This window comes from Corvus brachyrhynchos, unplaced genomic scaffold (assembly GCF_000691975.1).
Source record: "Corvus brachyrhynchos isolate BGI_N302 unplaced genomic scaffold, ASM69197v1 scaffold8, whole genome shotgun sequence".
Lineage (NCBI taxonomy): Eukaryota > Metazoa > Chordata > Aves > Passeriformes > Corvidae > Corvus > Corvus brachyrhynchos.
Window position 1 is genome coordinate 1,092,759 of NW_008240031.1, and position 15,318 is coordinate 1,108,076.

General features: G+C 37.0%; 1 protein-coding gene across 1 annotated transcript in view; it reads left to right on the forward strand.

Moving 5' to 3' along the window:
• Nucleotides 1-15,318, forward strand: part of JMY (junction mediating and regulatory protein, p53 cofactor) — a 68,606-nt gene that overhangs the window by 3,920 nt on the left and 49,368 nt on the right. The window lies entirely within an intron of this gene.

A 15,318-nucleotide genomic window follows, 5' to 3' on the forward strand; every position in this document is an offset into this window, starting at 1 on the left:
CTTGGCTCTCAGGTTTCTCTTTTCCTTACCTGTTAGGGGTTTACTTAGTCTACAGGAAATGTCTTTATTTTAAGCAAATACTGATACTCTTTGTCATTGCAATTCTAAGCAAATGAAGCAGTGGATGATGGGCACTGCTTGGTATTTCTGAAGTAAAGGTTTTTGTAGTTTGAAGAAAACCTACTGAATCCATGTAGTATCTCACACTTAATTTCCTTTTCCATCTGTGCTGGAATTCTGTCAGCTGATAGCAGTAATGTTGGATCCAAGCAATTTTAAACAATTTTGTCTCTTACAAGAATTTCTTGGGAAAAGAGGAAGTGTCTGAGAAGCACGGGTAACCAGAATGGTATCTAGGAGGGAATGTGAAGGGTCTTCATTAATGTAAAATTGTCCAACTCCGAAGACCTTGATTTAGTGTCTTAAAATGTGCCTCTGGTTTATAGTTGTTTCATGTATCTCTTCTATTTCCCCGGACAAATTTCCCTGTGCAGTTATGCTATTACTTGAGAAATGCTTGCAATTTCTCTTGATTTGTATTCTTTGGGGTGGAAAAGCAAAGTGAGCAACCAAACCTCATGTTCATTGTTTTAAGCATCCCCTGCTTGGACATTGCTTGCTTTCCGTAAGTTACACACAAGCCAGTTTATTTTCACAGCAGTTAGTAATTGTTGCTTTTTGTAACAGTAATTTTTATCTCAGTCCGAATTTTAGTCCTTTAATAAACCATAAGAATGTTGCAAGTAGAAACAGATCCAAGATGAGTAAGTAAAATAGTTGTAGAGGAACTCTGTGACCTGGGATTCCTTTCTTCTGCCTGATTTGCAGTTTTGAAATAGCACTTCCTTTATTTTTTTCAAATAAAACTATTAATTTTGGAGTAGTTGAGTAATTTAAAGTAAAAACTTGTTCATTAAGTTTATACCTGTTGAAAAAAATCCTCAGGTACTCAGTTAAAAGATAAAAAGATGTTATTGCAACAGAGAGTATATAATTGAATCCTTATTTGGGATTGCAGCTTCCTGGGCAGTATTTCCAAAACACTAAACTTTGTGTCAAGAAGGCAGAAAAAGTTTGCCTCTGTATTCTTCGTCTTGCCAGTTTCTTCTCTGTGTTCTTCCTACATATAGAAGAGTTGCTCTAGGCTAAGTGTACATGTTTGTAAATTTCTGTGAGTTTAGTAATATCAAAAATGGTGCTGTATCTCTTTGTCCATTCTGTGTTCTCAAAAGGCTGAAGGAATATTTTCCTGAATAAAAAGTGGTGTTAGTTTAAATTATGATCAGGAGGGATGGGTGGCTTAGTCATGCCCCAGCCACATTTCCTTGTGTGCTCTTGCATAGAGAGTTGAGGGTTTGGGAAGCGGATCTGTACGTTACATGTCTACTTCAGCATCTTTGAATTATCAGCCCTGTTGCTGTTCCATACAGCTCTTAGTTGCCCTGGTAGACTGAAATTTTGTGGATGACAGTCTATAGGATCTTGAGTGCCAGGTATAAAACTAGTCAGAAGCTTTCTTTGGTTTTCTTTTTCCTTTATAAAAGCTATGAATTCTAGTGTTTGCAGGTAAACAAATACCATTTTGTATCCTTGCTCTATGTGTCTTCTTTTAAGTATTTTTATTTAATATGAAAGTTCAAAACACTTTTAAGTGCCTGATTAAGTGTTGAAGTAATTCTGGAAGTATCTTATCTTCAGTGGCTGACTTAAGACGCCCTTGAAAGTGAAGACCTGCTGCTCTTTTTAATCTCCATCTCCTGTATAGTGATGTATTTGATAAGTATGAGAATAGTCCTGAAAACCTTTATCTTGTGTTGCTTGACTTAATTTTCTTTTGATTCAAAGAGCTAGAAAGGCTACGGAAAAACAAATCTATTTTGTTACAGTAATAACTTGTATGGGAAGAAAATGTAGGGTTTTGGAAAGCTATTTGGTCACTTTATTTCCTTCATTAATCAGATAATTTTTTTTTCTAAATTACTTTTTCATGTTTAGTAGGCAAGTTTATTTTTGTTTCAAATGAATTACATATGCTTGTCAAATTAGAGGAAGTGGCAAAGAATTGGTTCAGTTATATGTCATGGAGTTTCACATTTGTTACTTTCCAGCATGTATTTCTTCAATATTGTCACTCATTTCTCTTTATATCAAAAAAGGTAAATAATATCCAGTAATATTTTGTTTTGTCGAAGCTGTTCTAATATATTAGTAATAAATAATATTCAGGATTGTCTCAGTAACTAGGAGAATTTTATTTCATTGTTTTTGGCCATATGCATAGAGTTCTAAAGTAAATGTCTATATGGTAGGTAGTGGGGCACTGTAACAAAAGTGGAAGGTTTCCAAAAGTGTTGTGACTGGTTGCTGTTCAGTGATCTGCATCTAGGCACAATGAGATTTAAGGAGAGCTTCAACATCAGACTCAAAAATAATGCAAAAGTAAATATAAAACATTACAAAAAGTATTCAGTGTTCCAGTAACACAGAAAAAATGTTAGCAGCAGTAGTGTTCCCATCAAAACCAATGTAACATCCTTATATACAAGAAGAAGGAATGACTGAATATTGTATATGAACTGCAGTAATTAGGTTTAGAAAATACATAGGGTGTTTCAGGAGGGAGCAGAACACTTTGGGTTAAACGTTGGGAGCACAGAGGTTTAAAATAAAATACTGTGCAGGTTTTTTTTCCTATTGACATGAGGAGAACATTTGGGAAATGCTGAGCATTTGGGAAATCCAAGCTACTTTTGTTGGAATGCTTTTTTTTCTACTTATTATTTGTAGATAGCACTAAATTTTAAATCCTTTGTAAATAAGCTGTTTAAGTGCTGAACTAGTACTGTAAGTTAGTACTAACCAAAATAAAATGTGTCAGCTGTAGGGTATGCTCTGTAGAACAGGCAGGTAGCCTCCAAGCTCTTGAGAGGCACCTACGTGGTATTGATACTCTGGTTAGTACTGAGCTACTGCTACTAGAGCAAGCTGACAATGACTACTGCAGCTGTATCCAAAAGTCAGAGTACTTAAAACAATGTACATTTTTTCAAAACATGGGCAACTTACATGTACACAAAGAAAATGGCATTGACTTGAAAAATTGGATCTTTCTTGACAGAACTTAAATCTTAGATGAAAAGTAAAAGCACATTCTGTAGAATATAGCAGTATTAGTTAGACAGCCTGGACTTAATGTTTAGAAACTGAAGACAGCAGCTTCCCAGTCTCATAATTAATTTCCTTATCCAAATACCTGGGAGAGGGGAATAAAAAAGAAAAAAAAAGCAATATATGGTCTTTTTAACTACCTAAAGTGAGATTGGGGAACCATTTATGTCTTTTACTTGGGAGAGTATTCTGATGCTGAGATAATTTTACTTGATACTCACCTTGTTTCCATAGATGCAGTGATAAATTTTCCTGGTTTTTGTTTTAAATTTTTGGTACCCATTTACAGCATTTTCATATGACAGAATATTTTGAAGAGATGTGAACAACCCATGTAATATATGTTCTATAATCCATCGTGCTACTCAGGATTCACAGCTTTCTTAATTTTTTAGCTTTTTGAGATGATATTGGGTTGTACTTTCTTCATGTTTACCTTTGTCTTGCATATTTTTTCTCATTTTTTTTCACCATTATCTTTTCTCTTCAATTGAATGTCCTCCCTTCAAGTAAATGCTGTTTGAAACTGCTTTCTTAAGCCAGTAACATTTTTTTCCTCTCCTTTTCTGGCTGACATAGTGTTATTACCCAGGCAGGTTTGGAATTTAGAAGCAGATTCACTCTAATAATTTAATCTTTTTACGTTTCCTTCCTTAACGTGACAAGACACTCTACAAATATCAGGGAGGATTGTGTGCTTTACATATGTAAATATTGCTACCACAAAGCTGAAGAAGGCATTGAGAAGCAGAGATTTCTGGAAATGACTACATTTTTTGTTTTTGAGGATGTGCTTTTAACATTTACTTTTTAGTATTATTAGAAACATAGCATTGCAATGCACCAGGATATTGCTGTTACTGGAGAAAAATTCAGTTGAAGTTAGGGCTCAGTCCAGCAAAAGATGTATCTGCCAAACTTCACTTTTGGAAGAGATGAAAACCTAGACGTCAGAAATATGGTGCAGAGAGAAGGAAGATAGGACAGGAGGAGAGGGAAAATGGTATTTTAAGGATACAGAGGATCACCGAGTTAGTCAATATGTATATGTATATGTATATGTATCTGTTTTGATGAGAAGACAGCTTCCCTGGCAAGCCAGACTTTGGAAATGTAGATAAAAATAGAACACCGGTGATATATCAGCATGACTCCCCTCACCAGTCACAAAAGCTTTCAGTTCTAAGAAAGTTACTTTCATTGGTAAGACCCTATCTCTGGGTTTCCTTGCTATTTATTTCTGGGTGTAATATTTTTGTAGTAATATCAAATGTATGGTTGTGAGTTTTTTGGATTACTAATGGCAAACATTACCCATTCAGACAAATCTGAACACTTGGTGGACTTCTTTGTTTAGGATTTGCTTCTGGAAGGGTGTTAAAAAACACTTCCAGTCATTCAGCAAACCTTTAAATTTTGTTTTAAAGGAAGTTGAGTACTTCTGATTTCTTAAATGCATAAAACAACCCAAAATGTTTATTATCTACTGTTACAATACTTTTCAAAATGCATTTGTAGGCAAGTGGTTCTGACCTTCTTTTGGAAAAATGCTGTGATATTGGTGTGATGGAACTGGATGGTTTTGGTTGTTTTTTTTTTTAATCTGAAAAATGTAATTTAAATAAACAATTAGCATTTGTTTGTGGTGACTTGCAGACAATTTGTGTGGGTCATCTAAAATTGATAGTAGCACAACTATTCACGCAACAGTATTGCATCATGACTTGTTTTGAGCTATTTTAGGGAGAGAGTGTTGTAAAAGATTTTCAAAAACTTAGAATCATAGATTATTATGTTAGAAGGAACCTTACTGTGTTTTCTAGTTGAACCCCATACTTAAAATAGAACTAGTTTGGATTAGGGCTTTCTTTTTTTTTAAAGAAAGCCTGAACTTTAAAAAACATTGCATGTTTTATATCTGTTGTAAGGAAATTTTAAAAATGAAGAAGAAGAAGAAATGAAAAAAAAAAGAAATTAATGTATTAATTAAGTTGTGAAACTTTCAAGGGGGAAAATCTGTAGATCAGGTCCAGAAGTTTCTAAAAGTTTGTAATTTTTCTATGGTGTAAATAGTCTTGTGGCTTCAGAGCCCAAAATCTTTAGTCTTCAGTAGTGTATTAGTTGTTCATGATCATCAGATGTCCAAATTTTAAATTGTATCATTTTGTCACTTCAGAGTAGTATAATTCAGAAAATATTGATATATGAGAGGAGGTTAAAAAAATCCCAAACTACTTGCAATATTGGAGGTGTTCTGGAAGAGTTGAATAAATAGGTAAATGGTATGTATAATTTGAAATATGTTTTATCATGCATGGTTTTTATTTCACTATAACTTTTAAATTGAGTATCCTTTCCCATTCATTTCTCCCTAAGAACAGGAATAAAACCAACCCAAACAATTAGCACCACTGAATACAAGTCTGTGTTCCCCTGGTGCTCATATAAATTGCTTTTCCCTGATACACTGTTCTGTTATGAAAGTGATTTAATAGCTTGTAATTTACTGTATTTGCTGTTAAGGTAGGAGGAAAATGTGCATGATACAGGATCTAAGGATTGTTTTGATATCTTACTTAGCCTTTCGTTATTAATAGTGGACTGTAAATATGTTCTCTCTACTGGGCTTTTTTTGGACATATTCAGCTTTTAAATAAAATTCCCGTTATTTGAGCTTGGAAACTTTAAAAATTGCATTTAGGGATGTGAAATGTTGTTTCTTTAGGCCTGCCTGTCCATGATTTCACCGTTGGATGAGGTGCTGTAGAGGCTGAACTCTACCAGCATTGAAAGAATACACAGAGAGCCGTTTGAGTTACCTCTCAGCTGTCACCCACCTTAAATTAAGGAGGTTCATCAGCTGTGTTGTTGAAAGGAGTTGAAGAACTGGATCATCAGCTTGCTAGTGTTGATGGGGGGGGATGCTATCACTTTCTGTCCTCCCCCCATCAGTTTTGTGTTCCTTCCTGTTCTGCTTCTCTGTTCTTGTGGTATGCTGATTCAACTCAATAAATCTCAGTAAATTACTCCAAGAGAGACTACAGAGTAGTTTTCTGCCAGATGCTGAGTTAGTTTGTTGAAGGATCTGAGAAATACTAAAGCCAGTGAAGTGGAGGAGAGGGCACCTGAGACCAGAAGGAACATGGAATCAAAGTAGACTGTGAAGAAGAGAGGCAAGTGGGGATGGGAAGTAGAATCTTCTTTTGATAGGAGCAAGCTATTCGGTCAGCTTTAAAAAGCAAATTCACCTACACAAGTACTTAGAATGTGGTGTTATCGTAATGCTTTACCTGCTTTGAATTAGATTTTTAAAAGTCTGACAGTAGACTTATCAGACATTTGAGAGTTATTTGTTACCATGCCAAATGCATTGTAAAACTGCTAAAAGTACTAATTCAGTGCTGCTGATCTAATTCCCATGAGCTGACTTCACAGTGAAATTGATTGAACATCTTTAATTTTTTTCTCTTCCCATCAAATGTTCTTCTTTGTTTTCATAAAAGAACGTTTGCTCTTTACTGTAGATGGGTGTTTGGTTAGGCCTGTGTCCTGACATTGCAAACCTTACATGAAAGATTTTAAGACTAGCACTGTAATATGTGGTAACTAAATGTATTTGTTGTATGCAAATCTTAGTCTGTTTAGATAGTTGTCAGTTTTGAGTATCTTGAGTATATTTTCCTGACTAACAGCATGGTTCAGAAGCGCAGAAGAAGATAATCTGTGGACCAGAAGTTACAGTATTTTATGGCACAGCCTGAGCACTTGTGTAATGTATGTTCTCAGTCTTCTGACTTGCAGAAAAAAAAATTACTTAGAACTCATTAGGATACCTGTAAAGTAAGTTCTTTGCCACGCCTTCAGGGTGGGGTGTTGCCTAGAAGTCTTTTTGTTCAGAGTTACTATGTTCCTAACTACCAGTGATTCATTAGTGACTTTAGCTTTTAGTTATTTTGCACCTTTTCAAAGGAAAGGGGTCCCAAAATGCTGTAATAAGTCTGAAATACAGATCTAAACAGATCTATTTTATTAATCGAATTATGTTACAATGTAAATACCTATTTCTGTGTTACTGACAGGAAAAGGAAAACCTAGCGCTCCTGTATAATGAGTGCTCCGATGCAGTTAGCCCTTGTTTGCTATGACTTCTATGCTAGAGTAATACACTAAATTCGAACTAATACCTGGTATTTATAAACACTCATTTGACATGACAGTCTAACTCAGGAGTGGCACAGCCACATCACAGCAAGGTATGGTGACCAGACAAGTACCAGCTAAAAAAACCCCACATGGTGTTACATGTTTGTCTTCTTTACAGGAAAGGAGATGCGTAGTTTTTAATTGTTGACGTCTCCCTCTCGAGCTTTCAGAAGAGATCTAGTGTTCCATATGTTGTTGTCAGAGCTGACAGCTTTATGCCTGAGCCTTGTGATTTTCCAACAAGTTACGTATGTACATACAGTTCTGCTGAGATTTCTGTTTAGAATTTTGTGTGGTAGAAATTGCATTGTTCAGTAATGATGCATACATGGAAGTAATGTTTTGGCTCACTTGGCTGCATTAAAATACTGCTTCAGTTTTTGTCACTCAGTTCAGTTCTCTTCCTTTTCTGTGGAGTTATATTACCGGTAGTATGTTGCAATGAGATGTGTTTTGGTAGGCTGTGTAAAGGATCTGGACAAAAGCAATTGTTACTGTCCAGGAGCTGTTAACCTGAGTATAAGTGAAGATAACTGATAGGAGTGAAAAGAAGCCTAGCAGTCTGCTGGTCATATGCTTCTGGGTTGCACACTTGTGGTGGGTAGATTTTGTCCACCAGGTGCCCACCAGGGCTGCTCTGTGACTCCCCTCCTCGGCTGGATAGGGTGAGAAAATGATAGGGTCAAGATAAGGACAAGAAGAGATCACTCACCAGTTACTGTCACAGGTGAAACAGAATCATCTGGGGGAAATCAATTTAATCTATTGCAAATAAATCAGAGTTTGATAATGAAAAGTCAAACCAAATCATAAAACATCGTTACACCATCCCTCCCTTCATCTTGGGCTCAACTTCCCTACTGATTTTTCTATGTTTTCTCCCTGGATGGCATAGGAGGAAAGGGAAGCTGGGTTGTGGTCAGTTCATCATCTGTTTTCTTTACCACACCTTCCTCTTTGTGCTCTTCCCCTGCTCTAGCATGGTGACCCACCTACAGGAGACAGACCTTCATGGACTTCTGGCAGTATGAGTCCATCTCATGGGGTGCAGTCCTTGGGGACCAGACTGCTCCAGTGTCTGTCCTCCATGAGATCATAGGTCTTGTCAGAAAACTTCTCCAGCATGGACTCCCTCATTCATGGGGCCACAGGTTGCCAAGAACCTGCTCCCGCATGGGCTCTCTATGAAATGGTGTTTTACTTCAGGGCTCATCCATCTGCTCCAGTATGGCGTCTTCCACAGCTTGCAAGGGAATCTCTACACTGGTGTTTGTAGAACCTCCTCCAGCTTCTTCTTTACTGACCTTGGTGTGTGCAGAGTTGTTCCTCTTACCTGTTCTTGCTCCTTTCTTGGGCTTCAGTTGTTGTGCCAGCAGTCTTTCCCCATCTTGAATGCATTATCCCAGAGATGCTATGTGGTTGCTGATGGATTTGGCCTTGGCCAGTGGCGGGTCCATCTTGGAGCTCACTGGCTTTAGCTCTGTTGGACATGGGGGACACCTCTGGCATCTTCTCACAGATGCCACTTCTGTAGCCCCCCTGGTACAAAATCCTTGCCACCCACCCATAACATCTCTGCACACATGTGCTGAGGTACATAGGCTTGCTGTGTGCAGGTAAAGGACTGTTTTAAGTAGTGTTTAAAGGGGAATAACATAGTTCATTTTATATTAGCGGCTCTTCAGAGAAGCCTAGATAACACATCTTATGGACATGTTGTTTCTTACTTTTTTGTGTTTTAAACACCCCATGTTTTGCTTTCCAGTATCTTTGTTGGGTTCTCTTTCGTTTGCGGTTCTTTTTTTTTGAATACATGTGAACTTGGATCTTGTTTGTTATGTAAGTTTTATGTGTGCTTTTGGTTTAATTAGTTGAATTAGCTCAGCTCTTCTTTAAACAACCATTTAAAAAACCTTCTCCAAATGCAGACAATAAACTTGGCAGTGCACTTCAAGTCCCTGTCTTCAGAAGCCTCTTTGAAAAAAACTGGACACTTTTTGTGCACTCAGTAGGTGGTCAATTGCTGTGTTGTTTCCAAATAAGTTAGTATGGAATTCACTTGTTTTTTATCTTTTGTAAATCTTAAGAGGTTAGACAGATATGGTGCTGGATCCAGCACTTCCCATGCTAGTCAGTATTACCTAATTTATTTATGACATCCTCCCTCCGTATCTAGATTTTGCATTCTCTTAGATGATTTCTGCCCTAGCAGTAAAATGTACTTCAGATCTGTGTGGGAGAGTCAGGCTTTGGTCTGTTACTGCTACAGTAATGCAACTGATCTTTTTTTACTACAAAGGTAAGGATTATTGATGGCAATGCAATCATGCAAACAGCTGGATGTCCTGGCGAGTCTTAACCTTTTAACTATAATGGGTTACGTTTAAGTACAGGATCACATGTTTGTAAGAGTGAGAAAAGCAGTTTGCCTGTAGTGAAGATTTAATGTAATTGAGACTCGTGCTTATTGTCAGGACATGTGGGAGTGTGTTTGCTTTTAACAATGATTTTGTTTGTTTAAAGAGAAACAGTTCTAAGCACGTTCTGATGCAAAAAAAGGGTTGCCTTCTAAGTTCAGTTGCTAAAATTTTGTATACAGGTTTTATGTACTCTGTAGCTTTACTTCTTTATAACTCATTGTCTGAGGCTCATTGTGGAGTATTTCCAGTGCATCATCAGGAGAGTTGAGAATTTTACTCTTAGGACTGCTGTTCTCAGGACAAAGGATGGAGTATCTAAAAACTACTCTGCAGTACTCCTCTCCAACAACAGCTATCCATAGTTTTACCTGTGAAACTGAATATGCTTCAATTTACATCTTCAGAACTCTTCTTGGAAATGGCAGGTAATACTGTCAGGCATCTCACAATCTAAATTCATAGTAAAATAGGGTATTCTGTAGTTATTTTAGAACTATGAAGGAGTTTAGGAAGATACTGAAAAATATCTTTATGAATGATTTTATCTAAAAATGGTTATGTGTCATATCACAATGTTTTTACAAAATGCACCAAAAAATAGGAGCAGCAGGGAAAGTTTTGGGAGTATTAGCGAAGGAAATGTAAGACTTGACTCTTCTGTGATTAAATCAAGCTTTGGATTATGCTTCCAGCTGAGGTCAACCTGCACCTAATTACACTGTCTGCTGTAATGCTTTTAAAGCTTTTTGAACAAAATTTAAAAAATACAGAAGACAGAAATAATCTTTATTATATAGTTCAAATATATGTGCTGTTAAATTGAAAAAAAAAAAAAAGTGTTTCCTGCTGGTTAGAGTGTATCTGCATAATAGTTGCCTAAAATATATGGATTCGTTTAGTTGTGAACAATGTAACATCTGTGAAACATGATTCTTAAAATAAATGCAGCATTCAATGGGTATAGAGCTAGTCAGGCCTGTACAGGATGTTACTCTGCTCTCCTCCACCCACTTCTTTAAATAATATAATTTAAAAAATTGTGAAAGTCAAAAATTCATACTGAGACTGTTGAAGTAAATGAGCAGTAACACTGAATGTCTGTGCTGAGAACGTCTTCGCTGGGGCATAAAACATGCCACAAAAATGGTTCGTGTATTTTATGCCAGCACCTTGAAAACTGCCTGGCTTTAATGTTGCAGGTTGGTCTAGACACTTGGCTAGGTACTGATTTAGGTACTGCCTGTGTGAAAATGGGAGTATACAGAATCAAACTACCTGTGAGTCTGTGGAAGGCGTGGTTTCCATTATGACATTAATTCTGTGGCTAGTCCCAGAATCCCAGGTATCTAGTAGTCTGAATACTGTCTGGATGGCAGCCAGCTAAAAAATGCTTCAGCTAACTTTGATCTGGAACAGGAAAGCTCCATCAGACTCTGTTATAATGGGAGGTGCTCTGTGCAGCCAGTTTTTCACCATCTATTTCCCGTGTCAGTGCCCCTTCCAGGCTGGTGGCAGTAAAGCACCTGGACTCTTCATCCGGCTTACAAGGCTCTGTCTAGAAGTAGAATCAAAGCTACTGTGGTCTTCTGTTCATACCACACTGGGTTGTTAAAGACTTGGTGATTGGTACTCACTCCAGTTCCAAAATGTGAGAGAGAACAGTTCTGTATTCCTTTAAACCATTTATACGGAATCATTTAGGTCAGAGAGGACCTTTAAGATCACCAAGTCCATCCATTAATGTAGCACTGCCAAGTCCAAGGCTAAACCAAGTCCTTAAGTGCTACATCTGCACATCTTTTAAATACCCCCAGGGCTGATGACTGAGCCTCTTTGCTGGGCAGCCTGTCTCAGTGCTTGACAATCCTTTTTGTGAAGAAATTCTTCCTACTATCCAATCTAAACCTGGCACAATTTGAGGTTATTTCCTCTTGTTCTGTGACTTGTTGTTTGGGAGAAGAGACCAATCCCCACATGGCTACAACCTTCAGTTAAAAAACAAACTGTACATTTAGTGAAGGAGTAAGACTCCATTAGGATTAACCGCAGCAACCTCCAGCCTGTATTAGGCAAGATTAGGGAAAAGGGTTGGCAGTTGGGAAGGTATTTCCAAGTGCTGTATTAGCTATACTATCTTATTACCTTTTGTTTAGTAAACTTAGAGTTGATTTTTATAGTTAGTTCATGTAGTTCAGGTGAACTTTCCTAGAAGCTAATCTACTCAGCTTGGGAAGACTGGATATTTGCTGAAAGGAAAATACACCTTTTTGAGTGGGGTTTTAAATTAGGTATTGTACCATTTTGAGAAGTGCTGTATCTAGAAATCCCATTTCATTTTTTGTAGGTCTTTCCCTCCATCTTTCTTCTCTTGGGGAAAGAAAAGTAGGCAGCACATTGCATATGGAACACTACAGTTTTTCTGCTTCCTGCTTTCCTGGTAGCTGCTAGGGCGAGCAGCAGTTTTTAACCAGGAGTCAGATATTTTGATTTATTTAGGCTAATCTTAAAAAACTTGTTCTCTAGACAATTCACCACTTCCATGAAAGGCATCTTGATGCCTTTCTTGTAGTGAGGGTCCCAAAGCTGAACACAATATTCAAGCTTTATGTCCAAGGTTAGTGTTTTTCCATGAAAATGGGGTCTGAATAGATGGATGGGTGTAATGAGGCTGTATGTTAGAAGTACTCTCAGGCTGGTTACTTTCCTACCTGTTTTGAAGAGTAGAAGAATTACTGAATAGCTCATTGATCTTTGCATTAAACCAAGTAAGATGATAGCCTTTGGTTTCTAAGTAATTTTTCATGTTTCGTTACATCTTTTTTTTTGCAACTGCAGATTAAATGAAATTTTGTCATGGTTTTCATTCAGAAAGCCCTCATTAGTCACAGGTAATTGATTCTGTGTGCATCGTTGCCTTAGGAACAGAGAATGGAAGCTTACCTGGTGTTAATAGTTAAAGAATATATATCTATAGTTCTTTATTAATTGGTTATGAATAACGTGCCGTCACTTCTGTGTTTGTTTTTTTATTGAAGGTTTGGTATTTTTGAAGGAGTTGAGAATTAGGATTTGATTTGATTTAGGTTTTGGGTAAACCCAACAGCAGACTAAATAGGACTGGACACAGACAAGACCATGAAGTTATACCCATTTACTTACCTTTTGTCTGCACAGGAATGTATTGATAATTCATTATTTTATCCCTACTGATTTCAGGGATGGACATGATTTTTTTTCTGAACAGCCAAGTAGTTGTATGTAGCTACTAGTTTTTAGTGTCCTTAAGATGTCTTTATACTATACTGATAGTCATAAAATTGAAATGGTCCTTCATTTCTTGGCACTTTCACTCCAGCTTGTGCAAAGTTGTGCCTGTCTACCAAAATACCAGAACTTTTAAATAGGCTTTAAGAATGGGCTGTGAATAAAAAGAAAAAAGCCCCTGCATTGTATTGTTCTGTCCCTGGAATAAATTTACCTAGGATTCCCCTTTTAATGATATTTAAATTATTAAATTTTCTCATATTGTCATTTTTTGTTGCCCTCTAGAGTTTGTATCCTAGTGGAGTAGTAGGGTTTCATTATGAAACAAAGGTGTAAATTTATTTAATAGTAAGATACTAATAGCCTAAGCAACTAAAAGGACATTGTCATGTACTGGTGGAGCTACTCTACCCTCTTGCAATGGGTGGCTTGACAAGAAAGATTTAGTAGCTTGATGGAGAGATAATTACAGCTTAGGGACTGCAGAAGGATTTCTGATTGTGCCTGGGGAAGGTAGGAGAAAGGTGGTATATGGCAACTTTGCTTTTAGGCTCTAGTCACATGGAAGTGGAGCTGAGGAAGATGGTGTCTTCTTAGACTAGATGGTTAAAACAAATAGTGAGTTGGAATAATGTGTGAGATTCATGGGGGCTTAGGTCACGAGTCCGAGAGTATCTGGGTTGCTATAGTTTTAGGTTATGTGTGTCTAACACTAAAAGTTAATAAAATGCTGGTTTTAGAGACTGTATGCCCAGTGGTGGTGTTCTCAGTGAGAACTCAAATGCTAAAAGATACTGTGTGCTACTGGAAGAATAGAAGAGCTTAGCAAATGACTTTGCGATAGGAACAATTCTCCGTGTGAAATTGTTCAGGTAACAAAACAGTTTGCCTTGTGCTGCTGAGGAGTTTCACATCTGTTCTACATGGTCTCTCCCAGACCTTTCTTCTCTGGTAAGCCTTAATAAGGGAAAGCTCTTCCTGTCTTTTCATGGAATCTGACTGTTATTTTGATGCTGAACGTGTAAATGAAGCCACTGTGAGCATCTCTGTGTTCTGCCCTGCATCCTCTCTCTAGCCTTCTTTAGTGCTTCAAAGGTAGAGTTACAAACCTTAAACAAACTTTCCATTATGAAGAAAAAAATTTTTCTTACCCATTCTGGTAACTGAAACACAGTTCACTATACAGAGAGTATTTCACAGATGGCTTAGCATCCAACTTGAATGAACAAATAGAAGATAGGATGTATTTATTCCACAGTGTTCCTAATCTTCGGTAAGTTTAAATAAACTTGGACTGTGAATATATGCTTTTGAGATGATAAGGACAAGAGACTGACTTAGAAAATGACGTAAGAGGGGAATTAATTTCAGGTAGTCTTGTCTTTGTAAAGACATCAAGTATTCCACATGTCTGTATGAGATTAGCTTTTATTAAACAACTGAATATTTTTTATTAGAAATGGTGAAGCGTTTCCAGTACCATGTAAAGTCTGCTCAGGCAAATGCCGAAAATAGATGCAAAGGGAGCATATACAATAAAAAAATCATACGTTGTATCTAGTTTGTACAAACATGCGAATTTTCTGCTTCATAGGCACTAAAAGACAGAACAGACAGACATTGATGTTGTATTTTCTTATATGAATTAAGGTAGTTTTATACTAACAGCTAAGTATTTTTTAAAGATTATAACAAGGTAATTCCCCTTGTAAAGTTAAAATTAATGAAAACTTCATACATTTGAAGTTTTTTGATTAAACTTTCTAGGAAGTTTTGTTTTGTATAGATGCCTCTCTGTGTCTGAAGCCACACTGATGTGGTGGGGGCTGTGTGGGTCTAAATAATAGACTGACAAAAAAACACAAAACCAAAAATTCTCAAAAATGTGGAAGTTCAAAATGCAACTCCTCTTCTTGTCTCCTTTTCTATCACTCCTTTTCTCCCTGCTCTGATACTCAAAAGTGGGAAGTGTCTGAAGTAGCATACCGGATTGCTACATTAAGTTGTTGTTTTAAGTTGGTTTTTTCTGCTGTCTTTGTGCTCATATTCATTACCTTCCAATAATTTTTGGAAATGAAAAGATCCATCTGAGTGCTGGTCAGTTAAGGTTGTCAGAGATGTGCTTATACTTAACTGGTTAAATTGAAGATTTGTTTCCGGGACTATGATTGTTTTGTTTTGTTTTGTTTGTCCGGTGATTTTGTGGGAAGGAGAAGATGATGCATGAGGATAGGCTAAAAAATGTTTTTTAAATTACTTTCAC